Genomic DNA, 7,862 nt, shown 5'->3' on the forward strand with positions numbered 1-7,862 from the left:
GCAGAAATCAATGAGCTTCCAAACTTTTTTCCCATACACTCATGGGACTTCCCTTCGCTTTTTTCATTTGGAATAATTCAATAGTATTCCCCATCACTTCTTTCGAATGAAGTGGATGTACACCATAATGTTCATAGATTTCTTCACTTTTAGACATGTCCACTTTTTCAATTTGACCACTTGACGTTTCAGTATCATCTCCTAAAAGTATTTCTTCTTCTCCCACATACACATTTTTGTAGTAATCATTGTTTTTTATCAGATATAATGTTGCCTTTTGCACTTTCCTAACATCCACTAATTCTTGCCAGATTTTCTCACTCTCAGTAGGAACACCATTAAGTAGAATAACTAGTGGTTCCCTTTCTACATTCTCAACAGCAATAGTTTCAATATTTTTCTTTAAATCTATGGGTAAATATACAACTCTTCCTTTTAATTCTCTCTGTAAATCTGTAGGAGGCAATTTACCTGTTTTAGGCTCCATACGAACAATAGCTAGAAATTGGTGCACACATTGAATCAGAGTGGACTCATACATATTTAAATCTATCAGTTCTGGAGGAATAGTTACCAACTCTAGATTATTATGGACAGCTCTAGCGGGCTTTTCATTGTCATCTAATTTGTTATAACAATATTTGCAAATACGCTGGTCAGAACCCAAATCAAAACAATTCTCTACCAATAAGTTGCAAATTCCTTTCACTTATCATTATTTTCTCTTTCACTTTTTAAATATAGATTAACAGTCCAAGTCTAATTATTTTTAAAGTGACTTCACTGGCAACAAATACAAGAATAATTTGGCCTTTTACCTGAAATCACCTTAAACTGTGTAATTTGTTCTTCCATTTTTTTTGTCGTAGTATGTTGCACATTCTCCTCAACATTTTCCTCTATTAATGTGTCAGTTTCAGCACTCTCTTGTCCAGGAGCAAAGTAACAAAACTCAATTTCATCACAAACCTTCTTCACATCTGATACTGACCCACGCAAAAGAGCACTGTTCAACTCATTTAACATTAGTGCTGGACTTTTTGCGTAATACAATCTTCTGACTAACTTCTGCATTTCAGAATGATGTACTGCTAACATCCTAAAATGATGAAAAACACTTTGACATACTTTTCTAGAAAGACAAGGTAAAGAATGACCTTGCAAACCAGTATTTTTTCTCACTCTGCAAGGATCTAGTCCTTGCAACATCTTAATCTTTTGTTTAACACTTTTTTTTACTATATTCTCGTAAGAAATAGCATAACATTTTAATAGAGTCCTGTCGTATACTACAAATACTACTGCAATCCCAAGTGTACACTGGGGCTTTAGGACGTCTCACTAGAACTTCATCAGCTATCACTTCGTCTACATTTCTGGGAACCATCTACTCTTTCTCAATTGGACAACCATTTCTAACCTCATAAGCTCGACCACTGATATCAACTGCATGCAATAAATTAATGGTCTTCATTAAAGAAAGGCTCTGAACTTGAACTGTGTTTCCATTCACCCCAAAAAATATCACAAAAAATAGTTCTGTTAATTACTCTTTTCTTCTTACTTTTGGCCTTCATAAAATAGATTGGTTTATCTAGGGATCGAATTCTGCTTAAACCTAAAATGAATAATTTACTTTTTAATTCAAAAGCCTTTTGAACAATGGATTCAATATTCTTCTTCTTTTTATAAAAGAGTGTTCTTTTTATATTTCTTCACATCTTTCAACAAGTTAAAATCAACTCTATTATGAAAAATCTTTTTTCTGATTTCTTTATACTGATTTTGCCTTCTTTTACCATACATTGTGTCTTTTGAATGTAATTTTCCATTTTTCCTTTGTTTTTATTCATATTCTTTTTTCTGGTCGAAGCATTCTTTGTATTTTTCACAATCTGCACACTGTTTCTAGGCTTTGAAAGTTTTTTAATGAATTTCTTTCGTTCTCTTACCGTAAAATTTATTGTTTTTCCCCAGATGCTGTTGGTCATCCAATACTTGTTGTTGAATTTTCTTGAAATAATAGACCTTGTTCTGTCTTTTTCTCTTTTTTGTTTCTTTAGGCATGATATGTTTATTTTAATGTCGATAAAAAATATCTGTAAAAAATAAATATACATAAATGTATTTTTTTATAAATCCATAAATTATACTTTTCTATAACTAAACAAACACATTGTATATAAAAACCATTTAAGCATTTTTTTTGTAATAACTAATTGAAATTGTAATTGAAGGTGTGCAAGATAAGTGTGTAGGTGGTGAGAGAACTATGTCATATCAAAATGGGGAGAAGGAAGAGTCCGTGATCCATTCGGCTTCCTTATTCTTAATACCAAAGAATCAATGGGCGAAGGGATCACTTGTCCTGAGTAACCAGGGTTTATTTACTATTCGTTGCTGATACCGATAAAAAAACCCTCATTCACTTACCAAGGCTCGAATGGTGGTGTATCTTGGGTCTCCGCCTTATTATTAGCAACGTGAGTTTGATCGTATGCTTTCTCCACCCAGCGGTGAACCACTGGTTAGTACAGTAGTGAGTAGTGATGAAAATGTAAGTGAGAAGTACTTAATAAAAAGCTTGATTGGCCAGACAAGACAAACTTTTATTAGGGCTGGAAAACAAACTTGGTTAAAAAATTGGGGCGTGCGTAGGAAGTTAAGTTATGTGGCTTCCGCGCTGTATATTGTCCGTAAAAAGGTCAACCTGTTTCAGTCACAAACTGCCCAGAAGGGGTCAAGTTGGCTTTCTTCAGGACCTAGAATCTATAGTGAAAGATTTGTGGGTAACCCTCTGTTTTGGGGTAATCTCGGGGTAATTGCCCCTGATTATGAGAAGGTCTGTGAGTACCTTATCCGTGTTCGTTTAAAACCTCCTTGGGCGTGTAGAGAGGGCGGTACCTGCTCTTGTGCAGGTGGTATAAGACCTCTCAGAACCCGGATTCAGAGAGGCACAGCAAGTACAAGTCAATTACCCCGAGATTACCCCAAAACAGAGGTTGCACAAATGCATACAGACTCACAGTGTGATTCTAGACAAGGAAGACTATTCCCTGGACTTTAGCAGGAGAAACTCAAACTCACTAGTCTAGAAGGGGTAAGGGGACTGCATACATTCTACACATTTCACTACTGCACTCTAGTGTGAATGACTGAATCATTCTGCGAATGCATAAGCAATGACTGGGTTCTAATACTACCGAAACTTGACAACAGGATAGGTTTTTATGCAGTTATGTATCAGCAAAGACATGAAGTAACCACATGCTTCTGCCACAATGGTTGCACAAGTGCACATAGACTAACAGTTTGATTGTAGACAAGCAAGACTATTCCCTGGACTTTAGCAGGAGAAACTCACTCGTCTCGAAGGGGTAAGAGAACTGCAATTATTCTACATTTTTCACTACTGCACTCTAGTGTGAATGCCTGACTCATTCTCCGTATGCATAAGCAAAGACTGGGTTCTAATATTACTGAAACTTGACAACAGGAAAGCTTTTTCAGCAGTTATGTGTCAGCAAATATATGAAGTAACCACAAGCTTTGGCCACAATGGTTGCACAAGTGCACACAGACTCACAGTGTGATTCTAGACAAGCAAGACTATTCCCTGGACTTTAGCAGGACAAAAATCACTAGTCTGGAATGGGTAAGGTGATTGCATACATTCTACACATTTCATTACTGCACTGTAGTGTGAACGCCTGACTCATTCTGCGAATGCATAAGCAATGACTGGATGCACACAGACAAACAGTTTGATTCTAGACAAGCAAGACTATTCCCTGGACTTTAGCAGGAGAAACACAGTAGTTTAATTAAAAACAAAGGCACCACATACAGCACCTCACAAATTAATAACTCACCTTTCAAATTGATTTGTAGATTAAGAAGTATCTGAATCACACACCAGATTTTCTTATACAGAATGTCTGTACTGCACTGCTCTTAGCAAAACCAAAATATGGCAAACTTTCCCTCTCATTCTGCTCACATATACATGTAAATATCAAATCACATTGCTTCCCACATTAATTCAAAAGCTAACACACATTTCTATTGGTTACACATTTCAACCCTACCTCCATTCTGCTTAATGCCTGTTACCATAGTAACAGTTCATGAAACACTCAACTGAACATACAGGTCACAGGTTCAGCACACAATGTTGCAAATTCAAACAGCAAGTGTGCTTGACTTTTCAAAATATCAGCTTGTCCTATGTAATGTTCCTTTCAAACAGTTTTTATTAACCAATAAGAAACATGCTTTTAAAACACAGAATCATGCACCCTATTTTTCAGTCTATATTGTTCTCAAACAGCCAATCATTTCTCTTCTTTTTTTAACACTGCATCTTATCCACCATTTTAGAAAAATCTTAGTTTTCAAACTGCCTATTTCACATACAGACACCGTCTGAGTGCATCCAGACCTCCCTTCAAGATGCTTAGAGTGTGGATTGTGGGACACAGCTATATTTTCTGGAGCAAAATGTATGCTGAAAACAGAGGTATTGACAAATATTTCGCTTTGCCAAATGTAGACATTAAATGGATTGGACAGAGAGGATTAAAGTGGCACCAATTGATGCCATTGGTTAAATCCTTTTAGCATCTCCAACACCCTGACCTCATAATTGTGCACTGTGGTGGCAATGACCTAGGCACTTTGACTGGGGTAGGTCTGGAAATGCTTATGAAGGACACCATTTGGAGAATTGGGGAGAGGAGTTGGCCTAACGGCTAGGGCGCTCGACCTCGGACCTGGGGATCTGGGTTCGAGTCTCGGTAACGACGCCAAAACCTCCTGTGATTCTGGGCAAATCACTTAATCTCCCCGTGCCTAAAAATGAATGTGTGTCCGTCCTCATATAACGTAACTGGTGCTATGTAAAGCGCTCTGATACCTGATTCGGTTCGGGTCTAGTTCGCGCTATATAAAACTCTGCAAAAAGAAAAAATGTATGTCACTTTTCCCCCAAACTGCCTTTGTTTATTCTAAAATATGCCAAAGACAGAAATGGAACTGGTCCAATCAATTTTGTCCACAGATTGAGAAAGCTAGGAAACATGTAAATAAAGCTGTTTCTGCATATCTCAGAGATTATAGGATGGGGTCCATTTACAACAACAATCTACGTTTTAATATGGAACACATCTATAGGAGATATGGTGTACATTTTACAGATGAGGGTAACATAGTCTTCCTCAACAACTTTAGACTCAGCATAAGTACTTACTTGTAGGTACCAAAATCTCCCAATAAACACAAGGGCTCTTTGACATGCCATCAGTGATGTCATGAGTGATGTTACTGACCATGTCATGAGTGATGTAATATGTGACGTCATCAGCAGTGCATTGCAGGCGTGCGAGTTATAGTTAGCTGAACTAACTATAACGGGGGAATTTCTATGGTTTTGTACGAGTGAAATGTCCAACTAACTATAACGACCCTGAAACCTATGGTTTTTTCAGTGAATTTCTAAGGTTTTTTAAATGCTAATTTCTAAATATAACATGGGTGAAACCTATGGTTTTTATCAGTGAATTTCAAAGGTTTTTTAAATGCTAATTTATAACTATGCCTACAGAGGTAGGACATGTGATGAAAGAAGAAACAACGCACAGAAAGAAAAAAAAGTAATGCAGAAAGAACAACAGAAGTCCACAAAGACGGAGAAAAGTGCAGGAAGTAGAAGAGATGTGCAGAAAGAACCAACAGAGGAACAGAAAGTCCTCCTGTGCCCATAACTTTTTCAGACAGGTACTGGTGGTAACTGACTCTGACTAACCAGGCTTAGAGCCAGTGCTATGCTAAAAGACACTTAGAATACAGTGAAAACACCTACATACACTAGAGAACACTATGCTTTGGGGTACCCCTGTGATTTGCATGACCTCCTCTGTAAGACCCTATTACATAACAGGGCAGGGGAAATAAAACTACCTCTTAAAACGCGCCACGGGGTGCGTTAGCACACTAGTAAAGGGGGGCCTGAGGTGGCATGTATGCAAACATGCCCTGTAGCCGTTTTAAGTTGGGGATAAAGTCCCCTTGAATCCTGAGGGTCCCTTGGGTCCAACTAGCCCACCAGGTATCTCCATTAAGTGCCACAGAGCTGCGTTGCAGAGAGGTGTAAAAAGGGGCACGGCCTGGACCACCTCTCTGCAATGCAGCACGGTGGTGCTTACTGGAAGCACCTGGTGGGCTAGTTGGCCCCCAGGGGCCCTCAGGATTGAAGGGGAATTATTTGCCCAACTTAAAACGCGCCACAGGGCGTGTTTGCACACGTCACCTCAGGCCCCGTCCCCTCCCTTCACCACTACGTAAACACGTCCACTGGCGCATTGTAAGTTGGGGGATAAAGTCCCCTTGAATACTGAGGGCCCCTGGGGTCCAACTATCCCACAAGGTACCTCCAGTAAGCGCCGCAGAGCTGCGTTGCACAGAGTTGTAAAAAGGGGCATGGCCTGGACCACCTCTCTGCAACGCAGGCCTGTGGTGCTTACTGGAGGTACCTGGTTGCCTAGTTGGCCCACAGGGGCCCTCAGGATTGAAGGGGACTTAATTCCCCAACTTAAAATGTGCCACAGGGAGTGTTTAAACACTCAAACTTAATAAAAGCCCCGGGGTGGCGGTCCTCGGGGTTTGGATGCCCCCCGCGTAAAAAATCAAAGCCCCAGGTGGTGGCAGTTCCCAGGGTTGCGGGGGGCCGTATGTCCCCGTAAATCTGTATGCAAAGCCCCAGGGGGTGGGGGTCCCTGGGGCAGTGTGGGGGGGATTGGGGCCCCCCACATTTTTTTTCTGCCCCCAGTACCTGGCCCACCCGGGGGCTTTATTTAAGCAAAGCGCGGGCCGAATCCGCCACGCATCCCACGATTCTTTTTTTTTTTTAATGCTTTTTTGGGCCTGGGGGCCCTTCTGGGACCCCCTAAGCTGGTCTAGGGGGTGAAGGTGTTTTTTACCCGGCCCCCTTTTCTTGTTTTGCACCTTAGTTTTGTAGAACTCACTCACAGAGGAAGGGGGATGACCTTTACTGGTCCAACTGCTGCCAGTCGCATAGATTATATTCTGGTGGGACCTCACATTTTGGCCAACTGTTATTGACATGGCCATAACCAAAAATTGTGACAGTGACCATAATCCATTAAGTCTGACGCTAGAGTTCCCCTTGGTTTGGTAGTTTAGATAAAAACAAATTATCGACTAAGGAGGTGGTACCTTCGAATGATAAGCATCACCTTAAATGGCCAATGATTATGAGGGGTGAATTTAAACTTCTTATCATAAAAAGGGAGATTGAGGCAAACCTGGTCATGATTCAATCCCCCCAGATGAGCCAAGTTCATTGCTAAACATTAGTGCCATGCATGCTAAGTTCTTGGCCCAACTATCCCAAAACTTTGTTGCCCCCTCCCATAACTATAGATCAAAACAGAGAGAAGCTAACAAGGTGAACTCTTGGTTCACACGAGACTGTAGGTCCCTAAGGAGTCGATTGGCTACCGCCATCAGAATTAAGAACATACCCTTGACACATGGCCTAAGGAGACTCTATAAACTATCCCAAGCAAGGGTAAAGTGAGAGTGGGACAAGAAGAAGTGGTCTTATCTGGGGAGGCTTGTTCTCAATCAGATATTAGGACATTCTCGGCTCTTGTGGCCGAAGGGAAACTTTGAAAATTCACCTCCCCTAGCTAATGATATCGAGGCCAATATATAGGTTGAGCACTTGGATGTGTTATATAAGATTATTCCTTGCCTTGATTCAGGGTTACCTCTCTAAGGAAGAAATATTGGCTTCCATAGAGGCGATTGTTCCTGCTAAAGCATCCGGACCGGATGGGATT

The sequence above is a fragment of the Lissotriton helveticus genome, chromosome 3_1, assembly GCF_964261635.1.
Source record: "Lissotriton helveticus chromosome 3_1, aLisHel1.1, whole genome shotgun sequence".
Lineage (NCBI taxonomy): Eukaryota > Metazoa > Chordata > Amphibia > Caudata > Salamandridae > Lissotriton > Lissotriton helveticus.